Here is a 21,871-nt window from a genome sequence, read left to right as displayed (position 1 = left end):
CATCTTGCTGCCCTGTAGAGTAAAACTTTGTTTCATCAACTGCTGTTGATAAATTTTTAAATTTAAATTTACAGTCTAAAATTTTTTGTAAAGCTTCTATTTAATGCTAGTTTGAACCCACATAGCACAAAAACATCCTTGGGATATTCCAAGGATGTTGCTCACGGGATATGCGCACATCCTCAGGACATCCCGGAATATTCCGCGAACCTCCTAAACACCTCCTCTCGAGTGCTTAATGTAACATCCCGGGATATCCTCAGGACATCCTAACCAAGTCCCATCGACAGCGTGCGGGATGTTATTAGGATATGAACTCCTACTTACTACATCCTCAGGACATCCCGGGATATCCCACAAACCTCCTAAGCACATCCCATTATATCCTAAAAACATCCTATCTTTGTCCCATCGACAGCATATGGGATGTTATTAGGATTTAAAGTCCTACTTACTACATCCTCAGGACATCCCGTAATATCCCAATTTCTTCCTAAACTCATCCTCCTGAGCGCTTAATGTCACATCCCAGTATATCCTTAGGACATCCTATCTACGTCCCACCGACAGCGTATGGGATGTTATCAGGATTTGAAACACTACTTACAATATCCCTTTAACCTCTTAAATACATACTCTCAACTGCTTAGTGTCACATCCCAGTATATATACAGAGGAAAATTCCAGTGAAAGTATGTGAAGGTGTGATGATCTAAAACCTTCTTTTTTCACACAGATAGTCTCAAATCCTTCTCCTATGGTTACTATGGAAAAATCAGAAATGTTGAAAATATTTATACAACTTATTTTGTTTTTAAATCTGAATTTGTGAATATATTAAAACTGAGCAAGGAAATTAAAATGAATTATTAATACAAAATATTATAACTGAAAATTTTGCTTTTATTTTTAAGATATTAAAAATCTTTTGATCATTTTTAAACATCCAATAGCCCCCAAATTGAATTATTCATAATTAAATTATTTTACAAAATCAGTTTCTAATTTCAGTTAATTTGTATTAAAAATTGAATAATAAAATTAGCCATTTAATAATCTTTACATAAATGAATCATCTTTCTTTAACACATGTAAGGAATTTATAGTGTTTTGATGACACTGTTGGGAAATCGTTAAAAGGAATAAATTGTATTTTTAAAACTAATCAATTCCTAGCCTCAGAATAAATAAATATGTTTTCGTAACATGAGAATGCTGCAGGCTTTTTTATATATTTAATATTTAGTTGTAAAAATTTGACATTATGTTAACAATTCTTTATATCATTCAAAAGGTAACTCAAGAAGCTCTTCTAAAATTCTATCTTTTTGCTCACACAATTAAAAAAAAAATCTGAAAGGCTCAGATTTTAGCAGTCACTCAAAGAGGCTAAAGGTTTATGAATGCATAGATTATCAATACGGATGGGGCAGTGGAAATAGCAAAACATTTTATACGATACTGACACCAGAAAGTTATATATCTTCTATATATTTGAAAAATGAAGAAATATATCATGTAATTATGTAGAAATATTAAAATGTTTTCCATTAGATATATCACGAATTAAATGCATTTTAAATCAATCAGATTAAAAATTTAAAAAAGCATTGTTAAGAACTGTGTGTAATGCTTTAAATAGCTTGGCTTGTTAGTCAATAATATATTAGATTTTAAAGGTAAATACGTTAAATTTTGCCAAATGGCAAGACTTGAATGAAAAGCGAAACAAGTTTACGACTGACGATATGAAGTCACATTTCAAAACTAATAGCCCTTTTAGATTAAAAAAAAAAGGTTTTGAAAATAATTCGCAATGGTTCATTGGTATTATTTTACGCAAAATTCAGTAAAATGAAATTTACCCGTTGAAATCAGCACCAAATTAAACTTTGTAAATTCTAGCGCATGTTAAAGGTTGTCTCATCCAGAATTTTATTACTAACCATTCATTTCAGAGCAAAAGAAAACAGTAATTGCCATTTATATGACAATCAATTTAGAGTTTCTAGAATCTTGGATAGTCATCAGAGATGTATCTTTACTGCGAAATTATCGCACGACTGTAATTCAATATCAATAATAGATCGCGCGATTGAAAAACATTTTCTGTCCTGTAATTAGAGGAAAAAAATTTTCCTTATGAGGTATTTCTCCCGCTTTACTAGCGTGTCTTCGTGGTGTAATAGTTCTGCACACTGGGCCGGTATTTCAGAGGTCCGTAGTTCGATTCACGGTGAAGGCGGTTGCTAATTTTTCATCTCTACGGCTTCCCAAAAAAATCCTAATGTCTCTACAGTGGCGCCCGAACTAAAAAGGTGTTGGATGAGGTATATCCACACACAGGATTTAGTGATTGGATCCCCTTAAAAAAAGTCGGCCTTTAAAAAGAGAAGTAATATAAGGTATTTCTCCCGCTTTCCTAGCGTGTCTTCGGCCCACCAGCGGCCGAGCGGTAAAGTCGCTGAACCCTGGTAGTGCGATCTGAGGTTCGAATCCCGCGAACGGGCTGGCTGCATGGGTGTTTTCGTGGTTTTCCCCACGTGTAACGTGTATACGAGCCAGTTCCTTTAGAAAGTCCTCCACGAAGACATCTCTCTCTTAGGCAGATAGCCCTAGTGTGCTTTGCCATAATTAAATACACCACCACCACACCTAACGTGTCTTCGTGGTGTAGTGGTTCTGCACACTGGGCCGGTATTCCAGAGGTCCGTCCTTCGATTCCCGGCGACGGCAGTTGCTAATTTTTCACGTTTCCTGCTTCCAAAAAAATACCTAATGTTTCTATACCCAAATTTAAAAAAAAAAATCGTTTCCGTAATTAAATATATATATATGTAATTTTACCTATATTTGTAGTAGGGTTTGTAATCTGTAAGTAATTATAGATGTAATTTATACATTTTTTATAAAAAAAATATATGTTATTTAGAATTTTGCAAATATTCTAGAAAATGCTAATCCATTGAAAAAAATCTTTTTCATGACTAAATAAATTTTTAAAAACTGTTTGGGTCTCGTCCCAAATAACACACACTAAATAAATTCGCTGGTTCGATTCTTTATTAATTCTCATAATTAATTACAATTAACTCATAGCTGTGACTAGCTCTCTTACACCGTCGATGGCGATTCTCAAACTCGTCTTTTTACATTACAGATGCGCATGCGTGGATTACATTACAGATGCGCAGGCGCGAACATGCCGCCCCGCGTTGCAATGCTTAGCATTCAACTATTGTAATTAAGATATAGCATTAAAAAAATTAAACAAGTATATCATAAACAATTTTGATAAGTACTATTACATAAAAATCATTATTATAATTAGACATTTACCATATACATTAGCGTACAACTCAAAGCAATACAATAAAACATTTCAGTTACATAATGACATTTTATGTGAAACACATTCAATACTGTACAATAACTATAAAGACAATACTCATTTTTGTATTGGTAAGACACATAATTTGCTAATTGGTCGTTTGAAACTTTGTTTAATCTCTTTAATTCTGCATTTGCACCTACAAAATTCGTAGCGTTATCACTAAATAGTGTTAAACTTTTACCTCTTCGTGCAAAGAAACGTTTCAAGGTAGCTATTAATGCTTCAGATGTTAGATCTGTTATCAGCTCTAAATGAATGGCCTTAGTAACCATACAAATGAATATACACACATAAACTTTTTGATATATACCTTTTCTCTGGTTTTTGTACTTAATTAAGAATGGGCCACAGAGGTCAACTCCAGTACAATTGAATGTAAGATTAGCTGTGATTCTTTCCTTGGGTAAATCACCCATGATTTGCTGAGCTACAATGGGATTGGCTTTAAAACATATTATACAATTTTTTACAATTTTTCTACAAACATTTCTACCACTTACAATCCAAAATTTTTGTCTTATATGATATAACAAAGATTGAGGACCCACATGCAAATATTTTAAATGATAGTAATTAACTATTAACTCTGTTAATTTATGTTTAGAAGGCAGAATAATAGGAAATTTTTTCTCATAAGTTAAATTGCTATTTTTTAATCTACCTCCAACTCTCAACAGTCCATTGCTGTCAATGAAAGGGTTAAGACTTTTAATAGAACTATTTCTTGGAACAATACCTGATTTTTTAAGATCATTTATCTCATTCATAAAATACTCACCCTGTACTAATTTTATTAAAGTTTCTTCAGCTACTCTCAATTCTCCCACTTTTAAATTACCTACCTGCTTTTGTTCTTGCTTACAATTCTTGTAAAACCTAAAACAAAAACTTATAATACGAATTAATTTTAAATACTTATTACTGCAATTCAATAAATCATTAATGAAATTATTCACATTCAGATTTAAACATGTAGATAGTTCAGAATCAGCAAAGTTTTTAAGTTCATTACTGTCCTTTTCAGTAATTGCTTCAGGTATAACTCTTATAGGATACTCATCCTTCATTAAGAAGTCAGGCCCGTTCCACCACAGTTGACTTAGTTGCAGTTTTTTGGCAGACACACCTCTAGATATGAGATCTGATGGGTTTTCTTCAGAAGCGATATGATGCCACTGTGCTATTTCAGTCAGATCCTGTATCTTTGAAATCCGGTTTGCAACAAATGTCTTGAGCAGATGTGGCTCTTTGTTGATCCATGACAGCACAATCATAGAATCGGTCAAAAGGTGAATAGCAGTAAGCTCCAATTTTAATGATGATTTCACTCGATGCATCAGTTTAGCTAATAGCACTGCTGCGCAAAGCTCAAGTCTTGGGATTGTAGTCTTCTTTAGGGGTGAGACACGCGATTTACTGCACACCAACCTCACTGATGTATGGTTTGTTGCTGATGTTGCTTTACAGTAGATAACTGCTCCATAGGCGGCCTCTGAGGCATCACAGAAACCATGTAATTCAATCTTGATTCTATCCGGTAATAAAATACATCTAGGGACTTCAATGTTGTTAATTAGCTGCAAGGTACTGGAGAATTCTTTCCATTCTTTAGCCTCCTTTTCTGGCAAAACATCATTCCAGTTCAATTTCAACAGCCATAATTTCTGCATAAATATTTTTGCTACAATTATAACTGGAGAAATAATACCCAATGGGTCAAAGATCCGAGATATGACGGATAACACTTGCCGTTTCGTAACCTTTACGTTGTCTTCGATTTTAACGTTGAAGCTCAAACAATCTTCTTTTGACTTCCATAAAATACCTAATGCTTTAGATTCTTCTGATTTACCAAAGGGATATGTTTTGTCGTTTGTTTGACACAGTTCCGTAGCATTACTACACCACTTATGGAGTAACATGCCTCCACTCTTCAAAATGCCTATTAACTGATTTTGAAGTTCTAACGCAGAACTTAACGACTCAGCTCCAGATAGAATATCGTCCATGTACATGTCTTCTCTCAGTACAGGCGCTGCTAAAGGAAATTTATCTCCTTCATCCTTTGACAGCTGAACAAGTGTTCTCATTGCTAAAAATGGTGCACTCACAGTTCCATAGGTAACGGTGGTTAGCTCAAAGTTTTTAACTGGCTTATCAATGCCTTCTTTCCATAAAATCCTTTGCAACTTCCACTGATCTGGATGGATAGAAATAGCTCGATACATCTTTTGTATATCAGCAGTGAAAGCAAAAATATATTTTCTGAATCTCAGCATAATTGAGAATAAATCATCTTGTATCACACCTCCATTATACTGTATAGAATTTAGAGAGTTTCCTTTGGTTGTCAAAGAAGAAGCGTTAAATACTACCCTCAAGGGAGTCGACTTACTTTTCTCTTCTCCCCTATATACTCCAATATGAGGAATGTAATATGAACCTCGTTCCTCCTCGCTTTCACTCACCTCAACCATATGTCCTAACTGTTGATATTCTTTTAAAAAATCTGAATATAATTTTAAATATTCGGGATTCTTTACTAAGCGTTTCCATAAGGAATTTAATTTACTCGTTGCAATTTGTTTAGAACTTCCTAAAGTGTCCGGATCCTCCTTTAATGGCATTTTAACAACGTACCTACCGGTTTTATCTCGTGTATAATTTTCTACGAAATGTTTCTCACAAATTAAAATTTCTTTGTTTTTGGGTTTATCAGTTTCAATATTTTCCAATTCCCAAAATTTTCTAAGAGTTTTATCTAAGTTGTCTTCTTCCTTTATCAACCCACAATGAACCCTGTTTTCAGTCTCTGTTGGAATACTTCCAGACACGATAAAACCCAAAACTGTATCTTGAAAAATAAGATCAGGATTATTCATTCGAATTTGACTCGGTTTCAAAATTTCATAAAAAACTCCCGCTCCCAACAACATATCTACCCTTTCTGGAACATTAAATCCTTCATCTGCTAATTTTAAATTAGGAAGATCTTGCACTGAAATTTTAATTTTGCGCGAAGGTGTTAAATCAGCAGTTATTTTTGGAATTACTAAAAAGTCCAAATTCTTTATAAAAGTTCCTTCTTTATTGCATATCGAAGCATTAATTTTATGCTTTATTGTTAAAGTAGCATCATTTATTCCCGAAACGGAAATGTTTGTTTTTTCTTTCTCTAACTGCAAATGCTCAATAAAATTCCGTGTCAAAAAGTTCGACATACTGCCCCCGTCCAGCAAACACTTCACTCTGTGTTTTTTTTCCTCGTTATCAATTAGAAAACATACGACTGTTGAAAGCAGAACTGTACTCTGTTTATTCGAATAATTGCTAATAAATGCCTTTTGAACGAACTCCTGCGCATTAACATTCAAGGTCGATGAGTCATCTCGTTTGGGAATGTTGCAGTCAGATACATTTGTTTTGTTTTTATTTTGTTCCGATTCCTTTACGATATTATTTGCTTTCGGAAAGTGAATAGTTTTGTGGTGCCGTTTTTGACAAAAACAAGAATATTTCGATGGGCAATTTGATACTGAATGCATATGTAGACAGTTAAAACATAATTTATTAGTTTTCACAACCTGTACTCTTTCTTGTACCGGTAATTTTAAATACGATGGGCATTTTGCCAATCCGTGATTCTCGTGGCATAAAATACAGTTCTCTGTTTTAACATCTGATAAAAACACTTTAGCTACACTTTTTGAGCTATTATACTTACGATTAACATGCGAATTCTCAGTAAGAGGTTTTCCTCGTGACGTGAAATATAAATCTATTTCTTTACCTAACTCACTAGGTGAAAACCATGAATCACCTTGCCTCACAGCAATGTGAGAAGCTGTTCCCGTATCTAAAGATTGGTATAACCTATCTGAAACTATTAGTTGTTTGAGGGTCTCGAAGTCAGTTACCTTCCTTAATTTTAAATAATAATCCCAAGTAGTTACTAAGCGAGAAGCAAACTGCACATGAGTTTCATGTGGTTGTTTAACAGTTTTTCTAAAGTTTTCTAAACACGAATATGGTGTTGGCTGAAACTCCTTCAGAACTACTTCTTTTACTCTTTCATAATTCGCGATATCCTTATCATGTAAATAGGTTATTATATTCGAAGCTTTGTCTCCTAACAGATTTAACAGAATTTCTGCTTTATAGTCCTCCGAAACATTTTTTGTAATAAACGCTCGTTCTAATGACGAAAAGAAAAATCCCCAACTCTCAGGCCGTATAGGAATTTTTACAGTTAAGGTTCTGATACTTTTTATTAATTGATCTAGTGACTCTGATTTTGTTTCGGTTTCGCTTACACCATCAAGTTTAGTTTCTGCTCTAAGCTTAGCCAACTCTAACTCATTCTTTGATCTCTCAAGTTTTATTTTTTCTAACTCGACAAGTTTTTGCTCTTCCTGTTTTCTATTTTCGATAATAGAGTTTGCTATCTCTTTTACTAAATCTTGTTTAGTTTTAAAAATTTCACTATTCTCAATAATATCAGTCAAATCTGCTATAGTCATTTTTTCGTCAACATTTAGATTTATTTCTAAGGCAATAAGCCTTAAATCTTCTTTTTTAGCACCCTTAAATAACATTGTTATTTATAACAGAACAAGCACAGAAAGTACAGAATTAACAAGAGAGGAATCACTTACCTCTGCAGTGATTCACTTTTGATGAATATCCGTATCCAAAATCAGCGATATTCGTTGAAAAGAACAAGCTGCGAATACTGGCAAACACAAACACTCCTGTGTTCTCAAAAAACGAAACGCTATTTATTCCCGCTCCGGTCGACTACGACCAGATATGTTTGGGTCTCGTCCCAAATAACACACACTAAATAAATTCGCTGGTTCGATTCTTTATTAATTCTCATAATTAATTACAATTAACTCATAGCTGTGACTAGCTCTCTTACACCGTCGATGGCGATTCTCAAACTCGTCTTTTTACATTACAGATGCGCATGCGTGGATTACATTACAGATGCGCAGGCGCGAACAAAAACGTCAGAAAAAATAGCAGTTAAAATTAATAACAAAATAACGAGAATAAATCATCAATAATATCAATATTTTTAATGTACACCATTTAGAAACAACTTAGTAAAATACATATGAAAAATAAAATAATGTGCAAGTTTCAGATGTGCAATGTCAAAAAATTAAAACTGGTAAATCTAAGAACAAATATCCTCAAAATGTTTGACAACGAAAGTCCTCCGGACAACGCAGAATGAATGTCCTCAGGATGTGAAATTGGTGAACTCCTCAGGACATCTGAGAATCAACATCTTCAGGACATCCTGTCATATCCCGGGACATAGCGACTTAAATAAGACATCCTCAGGATGTTAAATTACGATCTCCTCAGGACATCTGAGAATCAACATCCTCAGGACATCCTAAGTATGTCCCGGGATATTGCGACTTAAATAGGACATCCTGAGGATGTTTTGTGCTATGGGGGAATTATCTCAAAATAACTTTCAGGTATAAACGTAAATGGAGAGGGAAAATATTTATTAACTTCAAAAAGTTAAATATGTTATTTTTAAAATCCATGTTTTTGTTAAAATCGTTATAAAATGCAAGCACGCTTAAATAAACAGGAAAAGAAATACATATTATAATGAATGATGTGATCACAGTGGATAAAAGTAATGTACTTTGTAGGGTTTATATTTATTTTAACTAACATTTATTTTAAGTTTAAGCTATCTTTCCTGTCAAGCCTTTACTTTTCTCTAGAATTGCCAATGCCAGAGTATGTAAATTTTAGTACAACGCGCAGAGTATTCAAATTTTTAGCAGAAGTAATTTGAGTTAAATAGAAGGGAAGCGAGATTGTAGGTGTGCTTCTTGAATCACGAGCGTGAAGGTTGCTTAATAGAAAGTTTAAGAACCGCGCGTTTCGGCCTGTGTGCCTACTTCGGCAGTTAGTTGAATCTTTCAACTTCTCAATCAGAAAGTTTGCTGAATCTCAGCTGTATCTTAGAACGCGGTTAAGATAGTTACAATTATAGAGCCTCGTAGATATTGACTTCGTTAGTTATGCATCCTGTCATTTATTTTTAGTTGTACTTTTCTATTTCTGTTTAACCACCGGGTCGGCGTAGTTTGTGAGCGTCAAGCGAACGCAACTGTGATTTCTAAAGTGAATTAAAAAGGGAGTTAAACCCTTCTTAAGAGTCTGTAATTTCCATTTCATAGCAGTCACTACTACTGTTGCTGACAAGTTGGAGGCCTCCCAACATCACATTGGCGCCCGAACACTTTACGAACTGAAATGGCCGAAAACTGGATGGAAGCTCCTGTACAACTCCAACAACAAGAAATGGCGAACCAATTAGAAGGATTTGGATACCTGGTCCAGACGATGAGAGCTTCGATCAAGCCAAACGTCAATTTCGAAGGAAAAAATTCGGTGGCGATATTTTTAGAAGGCCTAGAAAATCATTTCCAGCTATACCCTGTGCCTGAAAGACAAAACTTGGCATTGCCACGTTTGCACTAAGAGGACAGGCCTCACTATGGTGGAAGAATATAGGGAAATTTTTATTAGGGGAATTCGGAGGCCAAACATATACCTTTGAAGATTTCAAAATATCATTATTAAAGGCCTTCCCCATAGTGAAAGACCGAGCAAAGCTAGAAGCCGAACTTTATAGTTTTTATCAACGTAATATAGAAGATTTGACGGACTTCATTCTGCGAAAAGTTAAGCTGATAAACATGCTGTATGGGAAGAAACCCGACGCAGAGATTATTGAAATAATCTTACCAAGATTACTACCTGCTGTCCAAGATTACTTCGAAATCCGAAATTCAAGCATCTTGCAGGAACTCTTCGAGATGGCGGTCAAGTTCCAAAATCGCAGAACAGCGGAAAAAGCTAGAGGGGCATCGTATTCTCAAGGTCACTGAAGGCAATCCTCAAATGAACAGACCGGAAACACAAATCGCTCTTATGGGGGAAAGAGCTATTCAGCCAACTCATCGAAGCTGGAAGGTCAAGGCCCAAAAAGGAAATTTGAAAACAACCGTCCGCGTACCCAGAAGATAGAAGTTCAAAGGAAAGCTTTAAACGAGTAGAGGGGCCTGTAAAAGTGAAGGTCCAGACCCCGGAGTTTCAAAAAAACCCTCAAAAAGATACCTAAATACGGTCGTGGTAAAGAACTCACAATTACCGATTATACAAGTTCTGGTTGGCGATGTACCAGTAGAAGCCCTCATCGATACAGGCGCAGAAGGTAATTTTATGAGTGATACATTTTTTAAGAAGAATTTTAATAGGTTACGATTATTTAAAAATAAAAACACAGAAATTATAGCAGCGCAGGGAAAAACGAGTCAATGCATTGGGAAATTATCATTACAAATACAGGTAAAAGATGAAAGCCTCAAAGTATTAATTTTTGTGGTCAAAAATTTGCAGAGTCCAGTCATTTTAGGCATGGAGTTTTTAAAGGCCGTGAAGGCCAAACTGAATTTTCAGGAAAATTCGATTATGCTGGAAATGGATCGGAGGGTGGTGGAGCCAGTGAAACAACCGCAAGTGGACCTTAGCCATTTGAATGACCATGAAAGCCAAGCCATCCAGCAAGTGGTGAGTACGTTTTCGAACTTGTTTTCAGAACGGCCTGGTAATTGTCAAATTATTACGCATGATATACAGTTAACTGCCGACAAACCCTGTAGGACTAAACCCTACCGGTATGATAAACAGAAAGAACAAATAATTGAAGAACACATTCAGGAAATGTTGAAGAACCAGATAATAACGCCCATAAATAGTGAGTACGCGAGTCCAGTCGTACTATATAGGAAAAAGAATGATTTCCCTACTTCGGATAAAAGGGCTTGGAGGTTTGCTATCGATTACAGAAAGCTTAATAGTGTTACTAAGTTACCAGTTTACCTTTTGCCGGTTATATAGGAAATTATTAGAAAGATTAAGTCTACGAGATACATGACTACGTTGGACTTAACGTCTGGCTACTATCAAATAGCTATGAGACCCGAAGACATACATAAAACCGCGTTTATAACAAAATCGGGCACTTATGCATTTTTACGCATGCCCTTTGGGTTGTGTGGGGCCCCATCAACATTCCAGAGAGCTATGGACATTGTTCTAAAGCCTGTCCTAGGAAAATCGACTTTAATCTATCTAGGTGATATAATTATAACAAGTAGTACGTTGGAACAACATATTAAAGATTTAAAAGAGGTTTCTAAATTATTAAAAGAGGCTGGTCTTACAATTAACGCAACAAAATGCAAGTTCGCGACTAAAGAACTTAAATATCGGGGTTATAAAATTTCGCAAAAGGGTATAGAAACTCAGGATTCAAAAATAAAAGCCATCAAGAATTTCCCACCTCCCAACACCGCCAAGAAACTTTCTTCTTTCCCTGGGTTATGTTCTTATTATCGGTCGTTCATAAAAGATTTTGTGAACATTGTTGAACCGTTGTTAGTCATTAAAAGAAAGAAAAGTAAGTTTACGTGGACAGCAGAGGGAAATACTGCATTTGAAAGGTTAAAAGAAACACTCATCAATGCCCCTGTTTTGAAATTCCCGGAAAGGGACGAAAACTTGGAAATTGCAGCAGATACGTCGGACTATGCCGTAGGTGCGGTTCTCATGCAAAATGCCATCCTTTAGCATTTTTAGTAAAACTTTAAACTCTACGCAAAGGAATTATACAGCTTCAGAGAGAGAAACATTAGCCGTATTAATGGCTGTACACAAATTTCGAGTTTATTTCGGCAAAGCGCCAGTAACAGTCTTTTCGGATCATGCGGCTGTTGGTAGACTTTACTCGGGGAAAAACTTAACGCCCAGGTTAATAAGATGGGCTTTAAAACTTCAAGAATATAACCTAATAATTAAATATAAACCAGGTAAGGAAAAAAATGTTGCGGACGCACTATCTCGTATAAAACTGGATGAGGAAGACGTAGATAGAAAATGGGCGTTCTCCTTCACGAGGGTCAGAGGGTCAGGGGGCGTGGTCAATGAGGTCACACAGAGGGCGGGGCCAAAGGCAACGTCATCACACTAGGAGGCGTGGTCACGAGTGGAGTGGAGTTGTTCGTAGACTACTGATTGAGTTGTAGACCTCCTGCTTTTCATTTAAAGTTAGTTTTTTTAAATTGGCAACGGGAAATATTTTTGTATCTTAATTTTGATGAAATGGCGATGCTGCCCTCTCTTGATGAAAAAGTGAATTATATGTTTTAGAAATATATTTTTAAGTATATTATTCAGTGCGCGACTCTGAAAACAATGTAAAAGAAACAAATATAAAAAAAACTTTCCTTTAATGTAACTACAAGATAATTTGTTTTATTACTCAATTTTATTCTGATACTTTTATCCTTTCTAGTTTTAAATGAAACTTTAACTTATTTCTTAGGTTTTCTGTTCATAATAACATATTCATTTACTGTCATATTTTTTTAATACTTACCGTTTCTAATTTGTAATATTTTATATAATTTCCACATACTATTTTTTTTTCATACCTTTCATAAATTTCAGCATACCCTGATTTTTAACTTATATGTTATATTTCACAAACGTTCCCGCACATGCTGTTTATTTGTTACATTACTTAATTTTAGAGGAAATTTCACACATTTTTTAACGTTATAATGTTCAATATATTCTGAATTTTAACTTCATTTACTTTTTTTAAACCACTCTAGTATTCTATACACACTTTAACTTAGTGGTTTGAAATTCTATTTAAAAAGAAACGTTTATTTTTCGTGATCTTAGTTCATTTACTAAATTTTCTACAAAATTTCTAATTTCTTTCACATGTTCAACAATATCTTCCTTACATTACCGAATATTTTTTTTAAAAACTTAAGTCTATAACTGTTAATTACTTCTCTTAAGTTCATGATTTCCCTTCTGTGTTTATATTTCTTAATTCTAGTTTAACTTATTTATTATAATGTTTTTATTTCTGTCTCATCACTCGTAATTCCAATATTTTATCCCTTTTTATTTATTTTAACGATATGGATTGTTTTCATTTACTCCATATTCAAACATTTCCTTACAATTTATAAAATACTTGTTTTATTCTCCAATCATAATAGATCATCTACAGGTTTTACTCAGAAATTTCCATTCACAACTTTAGAATTTAAAACCATTTATATCTAACTGTATTTCTTTCTCATATAGTTTTACGATCTTCAAAGTTTCTAACATCATGTTTAGTTTTAAATCCCTATTACCTTTAAGTATGTTGATAATTTTCATTTTTAATTTTACATCCACATTCAGTGTTTCATCCACACATACCAAAATATTTCTTACATCTTCCGATATTTAGTCTATGTCATATTTCAGTACTTCAAATGAATTTACACTGCTCACATTATTATTTTTTCATGTTTTAGAGACACTGACTATAATAATTTTACTATTTTTCCTACACTAATTGCATCTATGTCAGCACTCATGACAAACTAGCAATTGTTTTGCATCACATGCATAAAGAAATTCTTAAAACCAACTTTTTCAATATCGTACTCAAATTACTGTTTTCCAGATGGGAAATACCAGACTCCTTTGGTTTTACTCTGTTACATCTTTTTAAATTTTAACATCTTACTTTTAATTCTAACATACATCTTTTGAACAGTTTTTTCTTTTAATGATAGCCTTACCTTATTTGTTCAAATTAATTCTTTCATTCACCTTCTTTACTACCTTTCAGTACCTTCATAATTCACTATGCAAACGCAATGTCTTTCACTGACATTCTGTTTAATAATACTACAAGTTTCGTTAATTGACAAAAAGCGAATTATTTCTCAGTTCAAAATAGAACTACTCTATTTTTGCACAAACATTACCTTTATCCATTCAAGACACCCCTTAACCTGTAACTGACGTAGCGATAGGAAAGGAGACTCTTATCATATGCTCTTTCGACATTTGAAGTTTCTAGAACTTCTTTGACAGGTATATCAATACCATCAGAAAATATACTTAACATTTTTATCCAGTTTAAAGGCAACATACTGTTATAAGAATGGTTTTAGTTAAATTTATAAGACAAATAAACACATTTTGTGCTAAATAGGCATAAACATTTAGATTCAGAATATTTCTTTTAAATCCGATGTAAAACTTGAATTTCATTCATGATACGGATTGTCTCTTGATTTTCCTTTTGTTTACCTTACACTAATAGAAAATTTTTATTTTACAAGTTCAGCTTTTAACGAAATAAAAACTACGATACACCTGCTGTTTTTAAGAAAAGGAACTTTGATATATTTCTGGAAATGTAAATGCCAATAACGTTGATTTTCATTACTTTACTAACTTCAATAATTCTCTTATTAGCTAATATGAATGAAAGAAGATTGTCAATAATGTGACACAGTATAATTCTTACAAACATACGTACCTTTACCAGCATACAGATATTACCGATTGAAATGAAGAAAGATACAGATATTTTACTCCAATCTACATTAAATTAAAAAAAAATATTTACACTTTCATACATTCCAAAGAATAAACGAAAACTCAATAGATATTGTCATGTTTGTATATATGAGATAAAAGTTTTATGAATGGTATTTAAAGTAATGCTTAGAAATTTTCGAAATTTTTATGTTTCGGAATGTGATACTAATTCTAGGATCTTTAACGTCAGGTTGAGAGGGTATTCCATGCATCCAAAATTGATTCGTTGCGGGTTTCATTACAAGGAGACTTCCATGAGTTAAGTCCACGCTTCGAGATGTGAAATTTCACCTGGTAAATACCATTTGACGTTTTGCACCTAAACGGATGATAGGTATATCACTTTCAGGTTCGAGACAAGTTTCATTGTCTTTATGCGTTGAAATTTTCAGGATAATAGTTCAATAAAGCCAAATTATATTTTTTGCCAGTTATCGTTTCAACATAATCTTTTACATTTAGAAGAGTTTGAGTCCATGGTTCTGCACAAATGCTCGTTCCAGAGAATTCGTAACTAAGCCCTTCATCACCAAAATCGAGTACTTTTCTTAGTGGAACGTACTGAGTCCCATTAATTTCAAAACTAATATTTTTAAAATCATAATTTGATAGTTCATCTAGCAAAATATCAGCTTCATTTCGTGAACAAAATTCTTCGTATAATTCCACATTTAACTCTGTATCACATATATTCCTCATATTCACTTTTGAATCTAACGACAATTCTGAATGATATAGAAATACGTAGCATTCTTAAATAGCAAAAATTATCTAAAAAATACATTAACGAAATGATTTCATCAACACTTATCGTAATACATTCTTATCATGTCTTGTTTGTGAAGCCAGTCTTTCCGGCGTCATATGTGTAAAAATAATTATGATAGGATAGTGGGAAAGAGTTATAGTGTCCTAATGTTGTTATTCTGAACCTCGATATTACATATATGCATAAGAATAATTATAGATAAATAATAGAATTAAATATATTGATAATAGAATTAAATATATTGGTGAAGATATATTTTTATGTATTAATTTTAAAAATATAAGAGATTCTTTAAGGCAGAAAAAAATTTTTCATTTATTTTGTGATAGGTTTTTTGAATTGAAATGTTATGAAGATTATAAAAATGCATTAATATAAATACAGCTATTCTATTTAAATTTCTGTGTTTGTTTGATGTTATGACTATTTTTTTCCTTATGTTTTTTTTAATAGAAATATATTGAAATTTTAGTTTTAATTTTAAAGCAAACATGTATATCAAATGTCAGTAAATGGATATTGCTGTTAATTTGATGTTAATTAATGTAAGAAAATTCTAAGTATATTTTATGTGTAATACAGAAACTTGTTCTTTGGAAATAAATAAATGTATTTAAATAGAAAAGCTTCTTGGTGAAATGAATGTATTTTTATTTTTTATAACAATTTTTTTAAGTATTGTATGTTTACAGTGCAGTATATGCTTCAAGTGATTCACTCGTGTTGAAAATTTAAGAGTTTATGAAGCGATTATTCGCTGAACTTATGTGATATATTTGTAAGGTTTCTTGAATACGAGTAATCTGAAGAGATATTTGAAATCTCATGAAAGAAACATCAGATGTAGTGTATGTCCTAAGAAATTTAAGTTTATAGTTTGAAAAGTCGCGAAGCTTCTAGTCTTAGAATTTTGTAGTGAATAATCACAAGTTCTTTTCATGTAAAAAGGATATGAAAACTTATAAAGTTACTTTTAAGAGTAAATCATGATAAAAAATATTTAGTGAGCATAAGAATTTAAAACAATATGAATCTTTACATCGTATTGAATGTTCGGACATTTTTTCAAGTAAAACAGAATTTGAAGAAAATCTCACGAACCTTTTTTTTTTTTAAATTTTGCTGGTGTCAAAAGAAACAGAAATATACTGATGATGATGTTTGAAAAAGCATGATACTTCTCTTCTTATAAATTGCATCCATTGTTTACAAGTGTTTAAAAGAAAAAGTGATCTCTTACACCACATTCGAATGCGACATGGTTTGATGCGAATCTTACAAAAACGAAGAAACGTTGACATCGTTAATACATGCAAGTCTTCTAAAATCGCAAGTCTTAATAGTATGTTCGCAATTGAATCGATTTGCTAGAACATAGAAAATGATCATGTCTTAGATGTACTTCTTGAATATATAAAATTGTAGTTAGTAGGGAAAAAATGAGTTATGATGTAGTTTTACACTGAGTTATGATATCGGTGTTTGAAATGGTAATCAATAATTACATTTAAAATGTGTCGTGAGTGTGAAAATGCAGAAATAAAAGAGCTTTGGCGAATTTAATAAATGTGGTTCAATGTGGTTGATGAAAAAATTTGTTCCATGTGAATTAAATAGTGTAAGATATGAACCTCTTTCTCTCAATAGTTAATTATTCAATTGTAAGACAATTAAACTTTAAATATATATGCATATAGTACATGTAATGATTAATATTACATTGATTAATGTAAATAACTAATGATATGTGTATTAACATAGTGAATGTTCGCTTTTATGAAGTTCTAAGCATTGCACTAAATACCATTCATAAAACTTTTATCTCATATATACAAACATGACAATATCTATTGAGCTTTCGTTTATTCTTTGGAATGTATGAAAGTTTAAATATTTTTTTTAATTTAATGTAGATTGGAGTAAAATATCTGTATCTTTCTTCATTTCAATCGGTAATATCTGTATGCTGGTAAAGGTACGTATGTTTGTAAGAATTATACTGTGTCACATTATTGACAATCTTCTTTCATTCATATTAGCTAATAAGAGAATTATTGAAGTTAGTAAAGTAATGAAAATCAACGTTATTGGCATTTACATTTCCAGAAATATATCAAAGTTCCTTTTCTTAAAAACAGCAGGTGTATCGTAGTTTTTATTTCGTTAAAAGCTGAACTTGTAAAATAAAAATTTTCTATTAGTGTAAGGTAAACAAAAGGAAAATCAAGAGACAATCCGTATCATGAATGAAATTCAAGTTTTACATCGGATTTAAAAGAAATATTCTGAATCTAAATGTTTATGCCTATTTAGCACAAAATGTGTTTATTTGTCTTATAAATTTAACTAAAACCATTCTTATAACAGTATGTTGCCTTTAAACTGGATAAAAATGTTAAGTATATTTTCTGATGGTATTGATATACCTGTCAAAGAAGTTCTAGAAACTTCAAATGTCGAAAGAGCATATGATAAGAGTCTCCTTTCCTATCGCTACGTCAGTTACAGGTTAAGGGGTGTCTTGAATGGATAAAGGTAATGTTTGTGCAAAAATAGAGTAGTTCTATTTTGAACTGAGAAATAATTCGCTTTTTGTCAATTAACGAAACTTGTAGTATTATTAAACAGAATGTCAGTGAAAGACATTGCGTTTGCATAGTGAATTATGAAGGTACTGAAAGGTAGTAAAGAAGGTGAATGAAAGAATTAATTTGAACAAATAAGGTAAGGCTATCATTAAAAGAAAAAACTGTTCAAAAGATGTATGTTAGAATTAAAAGTAAGATGTTAAAATTTAAAAAGATGTAACAGAGTAAAACCAAAGGAGTCTGGTATTTCCCATCTGGAAAACAGTAATTTGAGTACGATATTGAAAAAGTTGGTTTTAAGAATTTCTTTATGCATGTGATGCAAAACAATTGCTAGTTTATCATGAGTGCTGACATAGATGCAATTAGTGTAGGAAAAATAGTAAAATTATTATAGTCAGTGTCTCTAAAACATGAAAAAATAATAATGTGAGCAGTGTAAATTCATTTGAAGTACTGAAATATGACATAGACTAAATATCAGAAGATGTAAGAAATATTTTGGTATGTGTGGATGAAACACTGAATGTGGATGTAAAATTAGAAATGAAAATTATCAACACACTTAAAGGTAATAGGGATTTAAAACTAAACATGATGTTAGAAACTTTGAAGATCGTAAAGCTATATGAGAAAGAAATACAGTTAGATATAAATGGTTTTAAATTCTAAAGTTGTGAATGGAAATTTCTGAGTAAAACCTGTAGATGATCAATTATGATTGGAGAATAAAACAAGTATTTTATAAATTGTAAGGAAATGTTTGAATATGGAGTAAATGAAAACAATCCATATATTTAAAATAAATAAAAAGGGATAAAATGTTGGAATTACGAGTGATGAGACAGAAATAAAAACATTATAATAAATAAGTTAAACTAGAATTAAGAAATATAAACACAGAAGGGAAATCATGAACGTAAGAGAAGTAATTAACAGATATAGACTTAAATTTTAAAAAACAATATTCGGTAATGTAAGGAAGATATTGTTGAACATGTGAAAGAAATTAGAAATTTTGTAGAAAATTTAGTAAAAGAACTAAGATCACGAAAAATAAACGTTTCTTTTTAAATAGAATTTCAAACCACTAAGTTAAAGTGTGTATAGAATACTAAAGTGGTTTAAAAAAAGTAAATGAAGTTAAAATTCAGAATATATTGAACATTATAACGTTAAAAAAAGTGTGAAATTGCATCTAAAATTAAGTAATGTAAAAAATAAACAGCATGTGCGGGAACGTTTGTGAAATATAACATATAAGTTAAAAATCAGGTTATGCTGAAATTTATGAAAGGTATGAAAAAAAATAGTATGTGGAAATTAAATAAAATATTACAAATTAGAAACGTTAAGTATTAAAAAAATATGACAGTAAATGAATATGTTATTGTGAACAGAAAACCTAAGAAATAAGTTTCATTTAAAAGATATAGAAAAATAAAAGGATAAAAGGATAAAAGAAAGGATAAAAGTATCAGAATAAAATTGAATAATAAAAACAAATTATCTTATAGTTACATTAAAGGAAAGTCATTTTTATATTTGTTTCTTTTACATTCTTTTCAGAGTCGCGCATTGAATAATTTACTTAAAAATATATTTCTAAAACATATAATTCACTTTATCGTCAAGAGAGGGCAGCATCGCCATTTCATCAAAATTAAGATGCAGAAAATATTTCCCGTTGCCAATTTAAAAAACTAACTTTAAATGAAAAGCAGGAGGTCTACAACTCAATCAGTAGTCTACGAACAACTCCACTCCACTCGTGACCACGCCTCCTAATGTGATGACGTTGCCTTTGGTCCCGCCCTCTGTGTGACGTCATTGACCACGCCCCCTGACACTCTGACCCTTCTGATGCAGAACGCCCATTTTCTATCTACTGGAAGGCAATGAACTCAAATGCGCTGTGTTGACTTCAAAAATTTTAGATTCTAGAGAAACAATTATTGCTGAATTGAAAGCTGATCCTGAATTTGGAAGTATCTATGCGTATTTGAAAGACCCCGAAAGCTTTGAATACACAGATATCGATGCGATAAGAAATAGAGCAGAAATCTATGAAATAATAGATAATTTATTGTTTTATACGAAAGCAACAAACGAAAATTCCGAATATAAACCAGTCATCCTAGCCTCGCTTCGATTAAGCATTTTGAAGGAATTACATGACGCGAAAACAACGGGTCATTTAAGGGTCAAAAAGACTTTAAAAAGGGTACGCGAGGCGGTATATTTCCCGCAACTATACGAAATAGTAACTGCAATCAATGTCAATTAATAAATGATATTAATTACAGCCCGGCCGGGTGCTTAAATAGCATTCGCGCTACATTTTCGAATGAAATTTTAGGCATAGATCTTCTTGGTCCTTTCCCCCAGAGTGAGTTAAATAAAAATCGTTTTCTTTTAGTAATTGTAGATCATTTTTCAAAATGGACAGAAATTGTTCCACTTAAACGCACGTCAGCCAAAACAGTCGCAGATGCATTCTTACACAGATACATTTTAAAATACGGTGCACCGATAAAAGTCATTAGCGATAACGGTAAACAATTCGTTAGCCAAATTTTTGAAAACATTTGCACTGGACTTGGCATACGCCATATCAAAATGGTTCCGTATAGACCACAGGCAAGCATCGCAGAAAGAGTTAATAAAAATATTGTAAAAATAATTCGAAGTTATGTTAGCACACATCACAAGCGCTGGGATGGCTACATAAATGAGTTAGCTTCTGCTTTAAGAACAGCAACTCATGATACTACGGGAAAAACTCCAGCAGAATTATTTTTAGGACGGAAGTTAATTACGCCACTAGATAAATTATTCTTTGTGCAACAAAGAGAGGAAGAATTCAAACAAAAAGATATACAGAAACTCATTGATCATTCGGTTAAAAGTTCGGATACGGCAAGAAATAGACAGAAACTGAACTATGATCGAAAACGCCGTGAAGCAGATTTTAAAGTTGGGGATAAAGTGTTAAAGCGGAAATTTTCTTTATCAAGTGCCCCAGACAATTTCACTGCAAATTTGGCTCCAAAATTTGAAGGCCCCTATGTAATTCAGTAAATCAAGGGAGTCGTATTGTACCTTAAGAACGAGAGAGGGGAAATCTGTAAAGCAAGTCCCGACCAGGTGAAAAAATATTATAATGAAAATGATTTTGAAATCCTTAAATTTTCTTGCAGGACTCAAGAGCAAAAGAAGTGGAAGGTCCAGAAGTAACGCCACCGCTCCACCACCCAAGAAGCAGAGAACAGAAGAGGAACCTAGCCCTTCTACAAGTCATTCTAGTTTCCCGAAAAGAAGGAAGGAAAATGGTCAGACTCCAGCATTCACGAAGTGCAGGAAATCAACGCCGCCGCGTAAAGAATCCTTGGTAAATAGGAAAAGACCAGTTACAACGTCCCGCAATAGAAAATCTGAGTCGAGGAAACCATTTCCAGGGCCAGATAGTCAGGAGCAAACAAGGCCGCCGTTCACGAGAAAAAAAGACAGAAGGAGGAACGAAAAGATTGGCACCAACAGAAGAAATTCAAGCAACATTCCAGACCGGAGGCCGCCAAGCCCAGCCGTCCAGGGGCAATGCGGAAAAGACAG

The sequence above is a fragment of the Stegodyphus dumicola genome, chromosome 5 (genome assembly GCF_044657685.1).
Source record: "Stegodyphus dumicola isolate Sdum_Otavi_A_Nest chromosome 5, ASM4465768v1".
Classification (NCBI taxonomy): domain Eukaryota; kingdom Metazoa; phylum Arthropoda; class Arachnida; order Araneae; family Eresidae; genus Stegodyphus; species Stegodyphus dumicola.
This window is presented reverse-complemented; position numbering follows the sequence as displayed.